General features: G+C 46.3%; 2 long non-coding RNA genes across 3 annotated transcripts in view; one reads left to right on the forward strand and one right to left on the reverse strand.

Annotated features, from left to right (window-relative positions):
- LOC143354517 (uncharacterized) overlaps positions 1-16,160 on the reverse strand; it is a 322,087-nt gene that overhangs the window by 117,619 nt on the left and 188,308 nt on the right. The gene's annotated exons all lie outside the window — the stretch shown is intronic.
- LOC143354518 (uncharacterized) lies at positions 507-15,400 on the forward strand. Of its 2 annotated transcripts, none has more exons than XR_013082341.1 (3): positions 507-573; positions 15,082-15,206; positions 15,275-15,400. It is a non-coding gene; the product is annotated as an uncharacterized LOC143354518 (long non-coding RNA). The 2 variants fall into 2 exon arrangements; XR_013082340.1 differs by lacking the exon at positions 507-573 and adding an exon at positions 12,795-13,032.

The raw sequence follows: 16,160 nt of genomic DNA on the forward strand, positions 1-16,160 counted from the left end.
GGTATTGGCAATTACACTATCCATATATGTCGCAAATGCCTAATCGATAAAAGTCACAGAACTATGCCGACTGCCGCGGGGTATATCCCGTAAGGGGCGAAGAAGCTCGAGAGACCTCGGTCGCCGAGGAGTGTAAGGGGGATCAAAGAATAGTATCTCCTAGACGATATATGTCCGTGGCTAGACCCGTGTTTTGGACATAGATCGAGTGAACACTGTGGATCCTTTTTAAGCGAATTGTCATGCTTGAGCATACACAAAAATATAAAAATAAATTTAAAATAGAAGGAGTGTAAATACATTCGTCCTCTATTTTATTAGTCAAAGTCACAGCGGCTGTCGACGAGATCCCACTAGATAAACTACGAAATTGGGAATAAAGGAAGGAGAAAATAGAAGACACTGCTCTATCGTTCTCTCGTTACGTCTTCTATTTTTGTTACGGGGGGGGGGAGAGTATATATGCATCTATTGTCTTACTTTGTCGAGTATAGTTCGAGACAATTCTTGGACGAGACACGCGATCCTGTGACGCAAGAACTTCGTTCCGGATCCCAAACATGGCGAATTTAAGTAAGCTCTGCTGTAGTTTGGTGTCACGATCGTTTCTCGAAACTCCGGTTTAATCCGAAGTCCGTGGAAAGTTTCGAAGGGGATAAAGCCGAAATTGTCTCGATAGACGGAAACCACGGTGTGCAAAAAGTAGGGACGCGGCTGGCGCGGAAGGGAACAAGATTACTCGTTGTCAGACACGTGGCGGCTTTGGTTGCGGCCGGTTTTCATCGCAGCCCGTCGAGCAGTCGCGGCCGCGTTATGAAAATTCATACACGCCGCGTTAACTTCTCTAATGACCCGTCGGGTGCCTAACGACCGCGTCGTTTTTACCAGTCGTCGCGTCGAGTCGCGTCGCGTCGGTCCGGTGACTTTTTCGACTTTCCCGCCGCCCCTTCACTCTCGCGACTTCTTGTAAATCTTAATTCGCGCTCGCACCCTCCCCCGGAGGAAAGATCCTGCCCGGTAATTGCGTTACCCGCACTTTCTTACCGCGCTCTTCTTAATTCCTTGATAATTTTGTCGTGATCAAGCAACCGTGGCGCCGAGTCAACTGCGACACCGCTGTAATTGCGATCGTTTTAATTAAACGCCGAGCAGCAACAAGCGGTATTAATGGAATGTTATTCATTAAATGTTATTCGTGGCATGTGCGATGCGCTTAGAAGCCAATCGCTGTTCCTGGAATTTGAAGAAACTATAACCCAAAGTTAGACATTATTTACTCAGTTATAACAAGTCACTCGATTTGTCTCGAGGTCGCCTGTTATGTACAATTTTTTCTATTTCCCAACGATGTGATTTATACTACTCGATTTATGTCCAATACACGGGTCTAGCCGGGGACATATATCGGCCAGGAGATGCTATTCTCTGAGCCCACGCCGAACGTAGAAAAGGACTGCGAAGATCCAGAAGCCTCGGTCGCTCGGGAGTGTAAAGATGTCCTACACGATAAATGTCCACAACACGGGTCTAGCCTGGGACACATATCGGCCAGGAGATGCTATTCTCTGAGCCCACGCCGAACGTAGAAAAGGACTGCGAAGATCCAGAAGCCTCGGTCGCTCTCCTGAGCTATAAACATATCCTACACGATAAATGTCCAAAACACGGGTCTATCCTGGGACACATATCGGCCAGGAGATGCTATTCTTTGATCCACGCCAAACGTAGAAAAGGACAGCGAAGCTCTAGAGACCTCGGTCGCTCAGGAGTGTAAACATGTCCTACACGATAAATGTCCAAAACACGGGACTGGCAGGGTCAATTATCGTGTAGAATATTATACTATTCTTTGATTCTCGCCGAACGTAGAAAAGGACAACAAACCAGTAGAGGCCTCGGTCGCTCAGGAGTGGAAACATACATGTCCTACACGATAAATGTCCAAAACATGGCAGGGCCAATTATCGTCTAGAATATTGTACTTTTCCTTGATCCACGCCGAACGTAGAAAGGGAGAACAAATCTCTAGGGGCCTCGGTCGCTCAGGTGTGTAAGCACACATGTCCTACACGATAAATGTCCAAAACACGGGACTGGCAGGGTCTATTATCGTGTAGAATATTGTACTGTTCTCTAATACACTGCCAGACGTAAAAAGAGACTTATCTCGTTTAGGCATTTGGGACAGAGTAAACACTGTATTTGACGAAATAAATATTTCGAATATTATTTAATTTCTTACGATTAGACTCGGCTCAAATAAAAAGCCTTTTTAATACTGTATAAAATTTCACCTCGGGGTATACCCCGCGGCAGTGGGGATAGTTCTCAGACTTTTATCGCCTAGATATTTCGGACATAAACACTGTATAACAAAATATGGGAGTAAAAGCAGCCGATAAATTTTCTTAAAATTGCCACAGATCTTCTCGGTATTTTTTCTCTGAAACCGAATCAGTCTTCGCGGGATGAACGGTGCGCGATTTGAGGCTCTCTCCTTGACCCCTCCGGGATTCTTTCCGCTGCATAAACTTGATACGACCGGGAACGCGAACAGAATCTTCATACGCGGTGAAAAAGAGAATGGGCTCCCGGTGTATCGGGCTATGCTTGCTTATTTTATCGTTTACTTATTCATCCAAATCTCCCCGGTTGGCTTTCTTTACACCACCGGTATCTAGCTCTCCACTGGTTTTTTTCACGGCGTTCATTCGACGCGCCGGTTTCCTTATACAATTTTACCGTGCACTCAGGATTTAGAGTCGGCGATTCTTTTGTGTATCGGGCTAGAGTTTCGCCGCCGCGGCTGGCCTTGCTTTCTTATCCGCGCCTCGCACTCTTTGCCACCAGGTCTCGGGTCCATTTCGAAAAGGGTACAACTGGCGCCATAATTTGCGAGAGGAATCACGCTGCGAGCGCGTCACAGTTTCATCGTTGCCCTCTAGTTGCCATTTACACCCCGCGACAACCATACAAATCTATGTTACAAAAAGCAATTTATTTTTCTCGTGTGACTTTCTTCAATATTCTTATCAATATTTCCAAGAATTTCAAAGCTAGATTTAATAAGTGTAGTTTCATATAACCGTGATAGCAGGAGTTCAGAACTCGAACCAATACACCGTCAAAGTTTGCCTAATCTGTGCACATTAACGGTTAGGATATAAGGTTTCTTAGCGTAAGAGTGTTATAATAACAGTCTATGGTTACTATTGCATATACTGTGCCGCTGTGCGAAGTTGACTCCCTTTCCTTGAACATACAGGCTGTCCCAAAAATGTTGCACGCCATTGAAAGTGTCCTTTCGTTCTTCATATTTCACCATTAGACTAAGTGTAGGTACAAACATAATTTTTCAACAAAATTGTACTTCCTTGAAAGGGGAGGTCACTGGGGTCATTTCGAGCAACTTTTTCCTTTGCGAAACTGTTCTCCGCGGCTCTGTTTAGGAGTTATTAGCGAAAAACACGGACCAATCAGAGCGCAGCTATAGCAGAGGGACCCCGCCTCGTCGACAGTTCCCGCTGAGCGCGACGTTGCCATTGGCCGAGTCAGAATCCGCCTGCTGTATCCGCGCTCTGATTGGCCGGTGTTTTTCGCCAATAACTCCTAAACAGAGCCGCGGAGAACATTTTCGCAAAGGGAAAAGTTGCTTCGAATTGCGTCAGGAATCAGCCCTTCCAAGGAAATACATTTTTGGGACACCCTGTATAGTATCCAAACCGCGAAACAGTATGTAAGAGTTAATTCGTCCGATACGGTATTTCCTCGGCGCACTTTATACAATGGAGTATTTGCCATGCTTTTACAAATATTCCCGAGTTTATCCGCTCGAAACACTATCTAGTATGTTCGAACGATGGAATCAATAGAAAACGCGGACGCGGCGGGGTTAGGGGGGTGTGTGTGGGATGGATCGAATATCCACGGCTAAACGCATCGCCGTGCCGGTTAGGATCGTGTACACAAGACGTTCCCCCGATAAATCTTTTAAGTTCGCCGGTAGCAAAGGCGGCGACATCGTGAAAGCAAGAAACAGGGGACAGGGGATGAAACAGCCCTCGGGGAGAGAAAGAAAGAACGAGAAACGAAGCGAAAAGGTAGAGCAACGATCCACCGGTAAGAAGAAGGGAACAAGGGAGGGTGTAGAACCGGAGAAAGGACGAGGATGAGGAAGCTCACCTTCTGCCTATCCCTCCTTTCAATAAGATTCCGCGTGAACGGTGGCTCATGCCAGACGCGAAGTCATGCCGGCATATTGAGAATTCGAACTGGCTTCTCGACTCTCTTCTTCCAGCCATTCCCCCCACTCATACAGAACCGAACGTCGACGAACGATGGCACTCGGATCCTCCTCGATTTGCCAAAACGGCACATCTGGTCTACCATTTTCGTCCCTCCGCAACGGCAGACCCCCCTCCCTCCCCTCCCACCCCTCCCCCTCCCCGCCTCTCCACGCGTATCAGCGTCTTCCCGGGCGAACCGATCCCTTTTCCCGTGATTTATCGCGCCGCGGAGATTTCTCGCGTTTTTCACGCCCCCGGTTTGCCGAGCACAATATTTTTAGTTCGAGGGCGGGAACGCCCCTCGCACCCCTAACGTCATACCGAATCGCACAAACCCCCCGTCCGCGATTCCTTGTTTCATGAACCAAAATCAAATTAACCAACACGATGCCTGCGCACCCCGACAATAACAGGTCACACCTGACTTACTTAAGGGGGCCGGCATGGTTTGAAATCCATATACGTATGCAAGGGTCAAAATCTAGACAAACTGCCGCTTCAATATTGCAATGAACAGTTTAGAAGTGGTCAATTGTGTTTTCTAAAAGTCCAATCTACGTCTGTATGGAGCCCAAATTGCGAATTTCTACCTCATCGTGGAGTAATTTGTAATATTCGGCAGAAAATTCGAATTCTGAAGCAAGTATGACGTCACAAGATGGCTGCCGCTGAAAGATTCTCTTAATTTCGAGAGATTTAGTGTTCGTATCGAAAAAAAGGCTCTATACAGACGTAGCAAAGACATGTACAAACACGGTGGTATGCATTTTTAATTGATTACTTACTTATTTAAGACGTAAAATGTCAAGAAAAAAGGCACAGGATAACATAGCGTGACAGTCAAGGCCAAATGCCTGCCGGCCCCCTTAAGGTCCCTGTCACTTGCGCATAATGAGCTCGGGCAATGACTTGAATAGTTTATTTTTTTTTTTTATATTTAACTCCGTAATAATGATTTCTCCATACAGAGTGAGGCACCTGAATAACTTGATTGCTGTTGGTGATAGGAAGAAACGCATCAGGCCAAAAATTATTTTTGATATCGAGGGACTGATTATCCTAGTTTTTCGATAGGTGGAGGCGTCAAGGAGATATGAAGGACATCTCTGTTTTTTTTTTAAATGGAACCACATATTTTTGAACTCCTACGATTGTAGTCCTTCTCGAGACGATTTCAACGATTTAGTCATCCAAGGTCATTCAAGGTCATGCGAGAATTCGCTGTACACTCTCTCTTCTGTTTGCCTAAAACTTATTTCTTAGTGTCTTTTAATAACTCAACGACACAAACTCTTGAATGTGCACGAAAATTCGGTTTTTCAATCGTTTCGCTGTTGCCGAATTTCGATTCGAAGTCAAACTTTGAAATCAATTTCCGTCCAGTTTCTGTTCGCCTCGCGTGGAGAAATTCGTTGTTTCACGACGAGGGCGGGGCGGGGCGGGAGGTGGGTTTAATTAACAACGCTGAGGCTACCATGCCAATGAGTGTTTTTAAAGCTAAATCAATATCGAATCATTACTAAAAAAGATTTATTTTCATCATATTTTTAATTTTATTAATAATATTGATTGAAATCGTTTCGAGCAACGCGAATTCGCCTCGTAGCCTTCGTGTACTGTTGAATTTTTAAAATCAACATTGATATCGATGAAGATTATTAATGGATTGGGGTTGGTAAAATGAGAGAAATAACTCTTCTTTATAATTAACCGAGTTTGCATTTAGCCGCGCCGCGTATCGATTTATCGCGTTTCACTTCCCTTTTTAACTCTCAACTTTTAAACACTCTTCCGTTCTTATTTTTTTCTTTTTTTTTTTTTTTGTTCAGATCGTTACTCGAATACGTGTATACCCGTTCGATTTTATATTTGTAATTCTGTCCAACGTTAAATTGCTTGAAAATCCGTTCGCACGCGTGCGTCAATTTCCAGCGAATGTTTCACGATTATTTTTCACTCGAATAATATTTTGACAGCGCTCGCGCACACCCTTTTGCAAACCGGTTTTTTCAACACACATATCGCGGCGTTACTTTCTGTAGGACGAGTTGAATTATAGCTCCATTAAAAGTGCTTCGGCGTATCGCTGCGACACAATGCGTCGCATACCAGTTTCAATATTCGGCGATATCATATCGAGACTGTAAATTCTCCAAATAATCGTCCGATGATTGGTCCCCGCCCGTTGCGTTCAGGATATCTCATGATTTTTCATTTATTCAAATCTCCGTTGGCCGTTCGAATATTCCCATGGAGTTTCGTTATTCAATAATGGCTCGTTTGCCATCCACTTCCCTGTAAATAGCGTTCCTCATTCCCATTTGCTTCAAATCCCCGGCTAAAACCTCGTTAACTGTCCAGATTGATTGACAAAACATTGCGTTTGACGCGTCGCCGACGATCCAAGCACGCCAACGGCCGCCGATCCATATTCTTCATTTTATTTGAAATTTTCATCTGCTCCTCGCTCTCGGCACCGTGAAACGTTAGCAACATTTTGTCATCTGTCGTCGCGACTCCCATTGGCCAACACTGGCGCGCCTCGGAAATCGCTCGATGAGTCGGAATAAATTCATCGGAATTTTTCCTGCGATGAAATTCGCTTCGCTCGAATTCTCCTCTCTGCCTCGAAAATCGTACTCCTTTCGCCAGTAAACATCGGTGGTGAAACATTTCGTCCTTCCGCGGCTCTAAACAATTTCAAAGTATACGATATAAGGGCCAAGGGTAGTCAAAACTCATCTAATGGCATAAAAATGCTTGGATCCCACGGCAATTTTTGGCCTACTTCTGACGCTTATGTTACCAAATATCTGCATGATCTCGTCAGCTCGTGACCACCGCGTGCTAGATTGAACCTTCCTCTTTCGAACGAGCCCTCACCCAGCGAAAAATATTCTCACACAAGGACGAAAAGTTGAGGCGCGTGAAACCATTTTTCGCCTATTTTTGTCGGTAACGTGGTCACTCTACCTTATCGCGAATTTACGGAGTCTCGGCTCATAAGGACCCGAAAAACGAAATGCAATTCCATATTTTGCCGGACACCTCTACACGCGTATTGTATACGTATTGCGCCCACACGTATATTACAATTCAGAACAGATCGTTAAGCGTGCACTCCGCTTCGATGCTATTGATTAGAAAAATTTGATGGAGGACGTAACCAAAGTCGAGTGGCCATTGTTCAGTTCGAGTGGCCGCTTTAACTGTTGGGAAAATTTATGGTTCTCCCGAAACGTGTACCCGAACGTTGGGATCGGAAGAGTTTAGCAAACGATCGGCCCGACGTAAAGATATACGGTGAATTCTCGTTAAGAGTCAGTTGCGCCGTTCTGGTGACTGACTCTTAGACGAAATCCGAGGTTGTCGCCGAGCGTCGCATTTGAAATACACAGGGCACGCTGGGAACCTAAGAGTCATGTCCGTCTACAAGTCATAAGAGCCTGTGACTACTATGCGATAGTGACAAGAAGACTGAGAAAATGTCTTTCTCCGATACAATGTTGCACGTAGCTCGAGAGACGGCTCTCGAGCTTCGGCCCCACACCGCGATGGTGTGGGTAGTTCCACTGACTCCAAATTGTGAGGTTGGCACTGACTCGTAAAGAGAATTCACTGTAATGATCGCAAGATGGAATATGGTAAAAATGGGGTGTTTTTCTTTTCTTTTTTTTCCGCATAGTCGCTTGCCCAGGAACCGACGACATTCGTGTAGCATTTTGTTTCGGCGGTGGAATCGCTCGGGTCCCCCGAGGCTGTCGGGAAATTTTCGCGGGAGGAAACGTGTTGAACGGAAGAAGCACGCGGCGCGCGCGGCCGCGTGTTTCCGTTCGCTCGCTCAAGGGAGAGAGACAGTGTCTCTGTATTCGATCCGGCACCATCCCCTTTTCGCGCTCGACGAGGACTTACGAGCTATACCTACGCCGCGCCGGCGTTCATATTACGTTACGAGAACGTACGACGCCCATTTCTCACTGCCGAGACCCCGGAATCGTTTCGACGCCACCGCTTGTTTGCGATCAGCCCGGGCTATTCCCCGGAAACAAATACGTATCCGGACGACCGATTGTTCGCGGGCTGATAGCCCCGCGAATGGCGCACAGTAAATCCCGGGCCAATCAACGGGAAGATCGTCGGGGCCCGAAAGAACCAGGATCCGAACGACTCGTAAAAATATCTTATTCATTGAATTCGTAGCCGTCGCGCGTTATGTCGAACCATCCAGAAAAAAGACAGGAGTTTATTCGTCCGTTTACTGTGCGTGACGCACAAGAAGTCTCGTGAAAAGATTGCGCGGCTGATTGGTCAGAGTGGACGCCTCTAGCTGCTCTATTGGCTGAGGCGGTTGCACATACTATACAGCGTGTGACGTCAGAGCCTAAGCGTTGTCCTATTGTTGCGTCAACGGTGGGGATAGGCGGAGTGAGTGAGTGCCCTCTTTGACCTTGTGCCGTCCCGCGGACTTCTTCTGAGGCTCGGACGGTACTGTGCGTGCCACGCAAGAAGTCTCGTGGAAGGAATGCGGGGCTGATTGGTCAGAGTGAAAGGGGCACGCCTCTAGGTACTATATTGGCTGAAGCGGTTGCACGTACTATACAGCATGTGACGTCAGAGAGTAAGCGTTCTCCTACTGTTGCGTCAACGGAGGGGATAGACGGAGTGAGCGAGTGCCCCCTTTGACCTTGTGCCGTCCCGCGAGACTTCTTATGAGGCTCGGACGGTACTGTGCGTGCCACGCAAGAAGTCTCGTGGAAGGAATGCGGGGCTGATTGGTCAGAGTGGAAGGGGCACGCCTCTAGGTACTATATTGGCTGAGGCAACTACTATGCACCGTGTGACGTCAGAGCCTAAGCGTTGTCCTACTGTTGCGTCAACGGTGGGGATAGGCGGAGTGAGCGAGTGCCCTCTTTGACCTTGTGCCGTCCCGCGGACTTCTTCTGAGGCTCGGACGGTACTGTGCGTGCCACGCAAGAAGTCTCGTGGAAGGAATGCGGGGCTGATTGGTCAGAGTGAAAGGGGCACGCCTCTAGCTGCTCCATTGGCTGAGGCGGTTGCACATACTATACAGCGTGTGACGTCAAAGCCTAAGCATTGGCCTAGAGCGTCAACGGTGCGGATAGGCGGAGCGAGCGAGTGCCCTCTTTGACCTTGTGCCCTCAGTATTCGTTTTGGACAGGTTCCGAGCAGCCCAAAGAATATTTCTAGTCATTGGAAGGATCCGACTGGCTGGCATGAGCCGATACGAGACGATAGTGGTTTCTGGTGGTCCCGGTGAGTGGAAGGTGTTGAGCTGCGCGGACGGAGACATTTTCAAGAAGATCCATCAAACGAACGGGCCCGGCACACGTTCTTTTTAATATTCCCAAGAATCCGCCGCGTGTTCCCGCTTCTTTCATGCATAAATGATTTAACGATCTCCCCGGAATGCTGCCGAGTCGCAGCATTCGTGGAAGTTGAACGGATGCTCGAGCCGCGGCGCGTCGCGTCGCGTCGCGCCGCTTACCATTTATTCATCGGCGATGTTCGCGGCGACGAATCAGGGGCACGTTACCGCCCCTGTCAAGTTGCCCAGGCAGTAACAAAAGAAACACAAGTGGGAGGGAGACAGAGAAGACGAGTCGAGGATGCGCATAGAAGAAACAGCAGCAGCAACAGCTGCATCCCTCGGCGTAACGGCCGATGTTATTACACGCGCGGACGTGTCTTCGACGGGGTAATAGTCGTTCTAGATCACGTCGGTGGCCTCGGTTTTCGATCGAAATCTAAAATGTATTCCCGGAGAAGTATCTTCCGACCCGGTGGATCTCCTTTTTCCGCGATATCGACGACGAAAACCATAAATGTCACGAATCAACGTCGAGCATAAAGCTCCCGTAGTCGCGTGTAGATACAGGAAAACCAGACGGGGAAAAAAGGCACAATAAGGGTCGAGGAATGAGGAGGGAAGAGAGAGAGAGTGGATGAAGAGAGCGTGACTCTCCGACAGGGAAGGATCAGAAATCTCGGTTACAACGGTCACGAGATAACACGGGCCGACGTTACAGAGCTCCAATTCCGACACCGACCGACTCAACCAACCAATCTCGGGATCTAAGTGGATGGGGATGCGAGCCGAAGCGAACTTCCGCTTCATCCTGGCCGAGGCCTATCGGATTTGCTTTCGTCCTCGTGTCACCCGGCAAATAACTCGAGACACTGGGAATATTTATACAAAATACAGCCTTTACTCGATATATGTCGCAAATATCTAGCCGATAAAGGTCCCCGAACTATCCCCACTGCCGCGGGGTATACCCCGTGAGAGGCCGAGAAACTTTTATACTGTGTTCTCTCGATATATGTCCACAACACGGGTCTAGCCAGGGACATATATCGGACACTATTCTTTGATCCACACGACCTTACACTCCTCGGCGACCGAGGTCTCTCAAGGTCCCACGGGGTATAGCCCGCGGCTCTGGGGATAGTTCTACGACTTTTATCTGGTAGGTATTTGGGACATATATCGCCAAGGAGATACTATTCTTTGATCCACGCGACCTTACACTCCTCGGCGACCGAGGTCTCTCAAGGTCCCACGGGGTATAGCCCGCGGCTCTGGGGATAGTTCTACGACTTTTATCTGGTAGGTATTTGGGACATATATCGCCAAGGAGATACTATTCTTTGATCCACGCGACCTTACACTCCTCGGCGACCGAGGTCTCTCAAGGTCCCACGGGGTATAGCCCGCGGCTCTGGGGATAGTTCTGCGACTTTTATCTGGTAGGTATTTGGGACATATATCGCCAAGGAGATACTATTCTTTGATCCACGCGACCTTACACTCCTCGGCGACCGAGGTCTCTCAAGCTCCCAAGGTCTCTCAAGGTCCCACGGGATATACCCCGCGGCAGTGGGGATAGTTCAGGGACCTTTATCTGCTAGATACTTGTGACATATATCGAGAAAACACTGCAAGTCCCTGTAGAGCGTTAAAAATTTGAATATCTGATCGCTTGTACGGTAAGCAGTAAATTTGCTCCCTTATTTCATGAGAAACATCAGAAATTGATGTTTATATTTTTATCGAACGGCTCGCACCAAAATGTTTTAATCGATTTCGCTAGAATCGTTTCGGACAGGTTAAACCGGTCCGTTGCGATCAACTTCAATAAACCGTGTTCATCATTGAAAACAGATTCCATTATTAAGTTCCGTCAGGGAAACTTCGACCCTTATTCACGGGAGTTGAAGCTGAAACTCACAACATCCTGTTAAACTTCCATTCAACGGGTCGCCACTAATTCTCAAATCAAAGCAATCGTTTAAGGGTGGCCCGTCGAAGATCACTACCGGCGGCAGTTAAATTATTTCCTACACAATGTCCGCGCGAACGTGCCATGGAAACTCAGTACCGTGAACATGGAGAACGAAAATAAACATTGAAACAATTCTGACATTTTTATTGCAGTAACATTTGATTTCATAAACTGAGCAGTTAAATTAAAATCTATTTTAAATCCACGGGAATGAATAATATACAATGGCATTAAAAAATACCGTGAACGTGGAAACCAAACATGCATATTGAAACAATTCTAACATTTTTATTGCAATAATATTTCATTTCATAAACTGAGCAGTTAAATTAAAATCTATTTTAAATCCACGGGAATGAATAATATACAATGGCATTAAAAAATACCGTGAACGTGGAAACCAAACATGCATATTGAAACAATTCTAACATTTTTATTGCAATAATATTTCATTTCATAAACTGAGCAGTTAAATTAAAATCATTTTAAATCCACGGGAATGAATAATATACAATGGCGTGAAAAAATACCGTGAACATGGAAACCGACAATGCATATTGAAACAATTCTAACATTTTTATTGCAATAATATTTCATTTCTTAAACTGGGCACTTAAATTAAAATCAATTTAAATCCACCAGAATGAATAATGTACAATGGCGTTAAAAAATACCGTGAACATGGAAACCGACAATGCATATTGAAACAATTCTAACATTTTTATTGCAATAATGTTTCATTTCATAAACTGAGCAGTTAAATTAAAATCAATTTTAAATCCACGGGAATGAATAATATACAGTGGGTTTAAAAGATATTTTCTGACTTTTAGCAATTGTTCGATTTTTAAAAATTGTCGACATCTAAACTCCAAAAATTTCGTAACTAATAATTGTATAACAATGTGCCTATTGGAAGCTCTGATGTCTCGGAATGAGATGAACAGCTGTTTCGATGCAATAAGTGTGTCTATAATAAAGTAGGCTAGAATAAACGTCTAAAATAAAGACAGTGTTTGTGAGATTTTACAACTTATCAGCGGTGAACGAGCAACTATTGTTACCGGAGTCACTGAGAGCATGCAGAAGCACTTGGTGAAGGTCAGCAGCGGGACTCTAAGTTGACGAAGTCTGATTGCTTCGCGCCGGTTAAGTACACTCTTCATATTTTATGAGTAATCGTGTCTGCCGGCATACTGCGTCATGCGCGCTCCTTAGTATTCATGTATGCGTAAAGACGATCACGTAAACGAGTTGGTAGTTGGGAGCACGATGAAGTTCGGTTAGCCAGCCTAACCGTAAATCTCTGCTCGCTCAGGACTCGGGATTACGTTCGAGGACTCATTAGACACGGAATTGCTATCTTATTTCGCATCATCCTTCTTAACACGGAATTGTCGTCGCGCGAAAAACATCAGAAATTTCTTTCTGCGGAAATTCGAGTATCAGAAATTCCTTTTTTCATTTCTTCTATCGACTCGAACTAATTTAAATGTCATCAATACCATCGGTGTGTCGATCCGGTTACTATTAGGTCGTCCCATAAGTTCGTGCCGTGGATATGTTTATATTATTCACCATTGAAAAGTATTTTAATGAAATACTGAAGAAAGAAAGAAACAGAAATTAGAAATTAGAAATTAGAAATTTAGAAATTCTAGAAATTTTATAGTGACGGTATGATGTCTTTGCCAGAAAGGTCAGAAGAGGTTGTGGAATGGAAGGGTGATTAAATATTTTATTTTCAGAATTTAAATGGCACAAGAGTAAATGGCTCGAACTTGTGGGACGACCTGATAATATTTATTTATCTTAATAACAACCCAGCGAGATCGATAAGGACCGATCATCTCGATCATGCTCGTCGGCCGAAGTGTTTCTCGTTCGCGAAATTCGTAATCGCGTGGAACAAACGAAATTTCAAATCGCTCGAGGACCGCGGATCGAAGCTGATGAGCCTCTCGACTACGAGCTCCCCGTTTCCCAAGTGGACGATGATGCGCCGAGAGACGAAGTTAAACTTCACCGGAGCCTATTGGCTCGAATATATGCACATGCTACGCTGCGCCGTGATCAGCGTGACGCATCGAGCATGAGCATACGCCGTGAACGCCGCGCCGCGCCGCGCCGCGCCGAGAGGATTATGTCCTGTTGCAGAAATGGCCGACCGAGAAACGAGAACCGGTTGCAGTGCAACGGTACGGCGAGATTGACCGTTGACCCGTTCGAGTGTTTTGCCCGGCTCGCGGCCGACATGTTTCATGCAAATGCAGCCTGATACAGTAATGCCGATGACGATCGCCGAAATAGTTTTCCAATATGATCGTGTAGCGGCGGCGCGTCGCGTCGCGTCAGAGTGCGTCGGCATTTTTGCGGTGGGCGGCGTCGATCCCCTGTCGCCGCTTGCCTTTGAAACGCGCGCCGGCTAAGTGGACGCGAGCACTCGAATAGAAAATTATGATCCGTCGAATGTGAAAAAGTGAGAGGGCCACGCGTTAAAAGTCACCCACAAGCCCGCGGGCCGACGCGATACTCGATACCCGGCCGGTTTCCACGAGTGTGACATCGATGCGCATTGCGCGAATTGACACCAGCTTATCGAGATTTGTTCAGAATGAAATTCGTGAAATTGTTGGCGTGGGGGGACTTCCTTTAAAGCTACCGTAGAAATTATAATTCATTTCTGTGGTCGGAAGACGCGCGGGTTGGGTCGTTTGATGAGTAGTTTTTTAATTACAGTGATTCCTCGATATATGTCGCCGAGGCCTGGATTATAAACGTCGTGGAGTTATCCCCACTACCGCTGGGAGTACCCCGTGGGCAAGCTCGAGAGACCTCGGCGAACATAACACAGGGTATGTCTCCTGGACGATACACGTCGCTGGCAAGACCCGTGTTGGTGACATATATCGAGAGTTCATCTTCCTACATCGCGCGTAGAATATATTGTCTATATATTTATTGTCACCTAGTACAAGTCTCTGTTCGTATTTCTACCACCATTTATTATTTCGGTTTCAGTGATGAATAGACTGCGGATCTTTATGCATGACTATGGAAATTTTCAAAAAATGCCGTAATATGAAATTCGAGAGAATTTAATACGATTTTTATTCGTTTCAGATCTACAAAGGCTGTGCACTTTCTTGAAATTTGTCTGTAAAAGTTGGAAATTGCACGAACATCCGCAGTCTAGTGAATACAACTCGTGCGCAAGTAACATGAATCGTACGAGACAAAGGTTGAAGGAAAAATTTTAAAGAATAAACTGTTCTTTTCGTTTTTGGCTCTGTTATCGACGCGGTGTTCAACGTCGCGTTCAAGATCGATGGTATCAAAGGCACATCGAGCATGACGAGTGCGCGTCGAGAATTCGAGCCAGGTCCCTTATAAACGTGATACAAGTAGTATCGTCAATACGGATCCCACCACAAATGCATAGACCGGAGTGTACCAGTATATTCGACCTAATCAAAGTTTAATCTGCGCAGCCTACTAGATCGACGACGTGTTTACATCCAAGGTACATCCCGCTATATTGGGGGTATATAGAGCTGGCCCAGGCCCGAGAGAGATCTTCAGGGTGATGGAAATTGGAACGACGGCTCCGATGGCTGTGGGTGATCCTTTGAAATTGCTACGACACAGAATATACCTACGGTGTTAGCATCAACATATTTTCAGTGGAATCGAAGGAGGATGGCGAGGTGTCGTTCGGGCATTCGAAGGATCTCCGCAGAGCCAAGGCAGGACCAAGACTCCGTAGATTCGCGATAAGGTAGAGGGCCACGTTACCGACAAAAATAGGAGAAAAATGGTTTTACGTTCCTCAACTCCTCATCCCCATTTTTAAACACCCCATTTTTAGCCATATTCCATATTCCACCTTGCGATCATTCCAGTGAATTCTCGTTACGAGTCAGTGCCAACCTCACAATTTGGAGTCAGTGGAACTACCCACATCATCGCGGTGAGGAGACGAAGCTCGAGAGCAGTCTCTCGAGCTACGTGCAACATTGTATCGGAGAAAGACACTTTCTCAGTCTTCTTGTCACTATCGCTTAGTAGTCACAGGCTCTTATGACTTGTAGACGGATATGACTCTTAGGTTCCCAGCGTGCCCTGTGTATTTCACATGCGACGCTCGGCGACAACCTCGGATTTCGTCTAAGAGTCAGTCACCAGAACGGCGCAACTGACTCTTAACGAGAATTCACTGTATATCTTTACGTCGGGCCGATCGTTTGCTAAACTCTTCCGATCCCAACGTTCGGGTACACGTTTCGGGAGAACCATAAATTTTCCCAACAGTTAAAGCGGCCACTCGAACTGAACAATGGCCACTCGACTTTGGTTACGTCCTCCATCAAATTTTTCTAACCAATAGCACCGAAGCGGAGAGCACGCTTAACGATCTGTTCTGAATTGTAATATACGTGTAGGCGCAATACGTATACAATACGCGTGTAGAGGTGTCCGGCAAAATATGGAACGCCATTTCGTTTTTCAGGGCCTTATGATCCGAGACTCCGTAGATTCGCGATAAGGTAGAGTGACCAGGTTACCGACA

The sequence above is a fragment of the Halictus rubicundus genome, chromosome 5, assembly GCF_050948215.1.
Source record: "Halictus rubicundus isolate RS-2024b chromosome 5, iyHalRubi1_principal, whole genome shotgun sequence".
Taxonomy (NCBI): domain Eukaryota; kingdom Metazoa; phylum Arthropoda; class Insecta; order Hymenoptera; family Halictidae; genus Halictus; species Halictus rubicundus.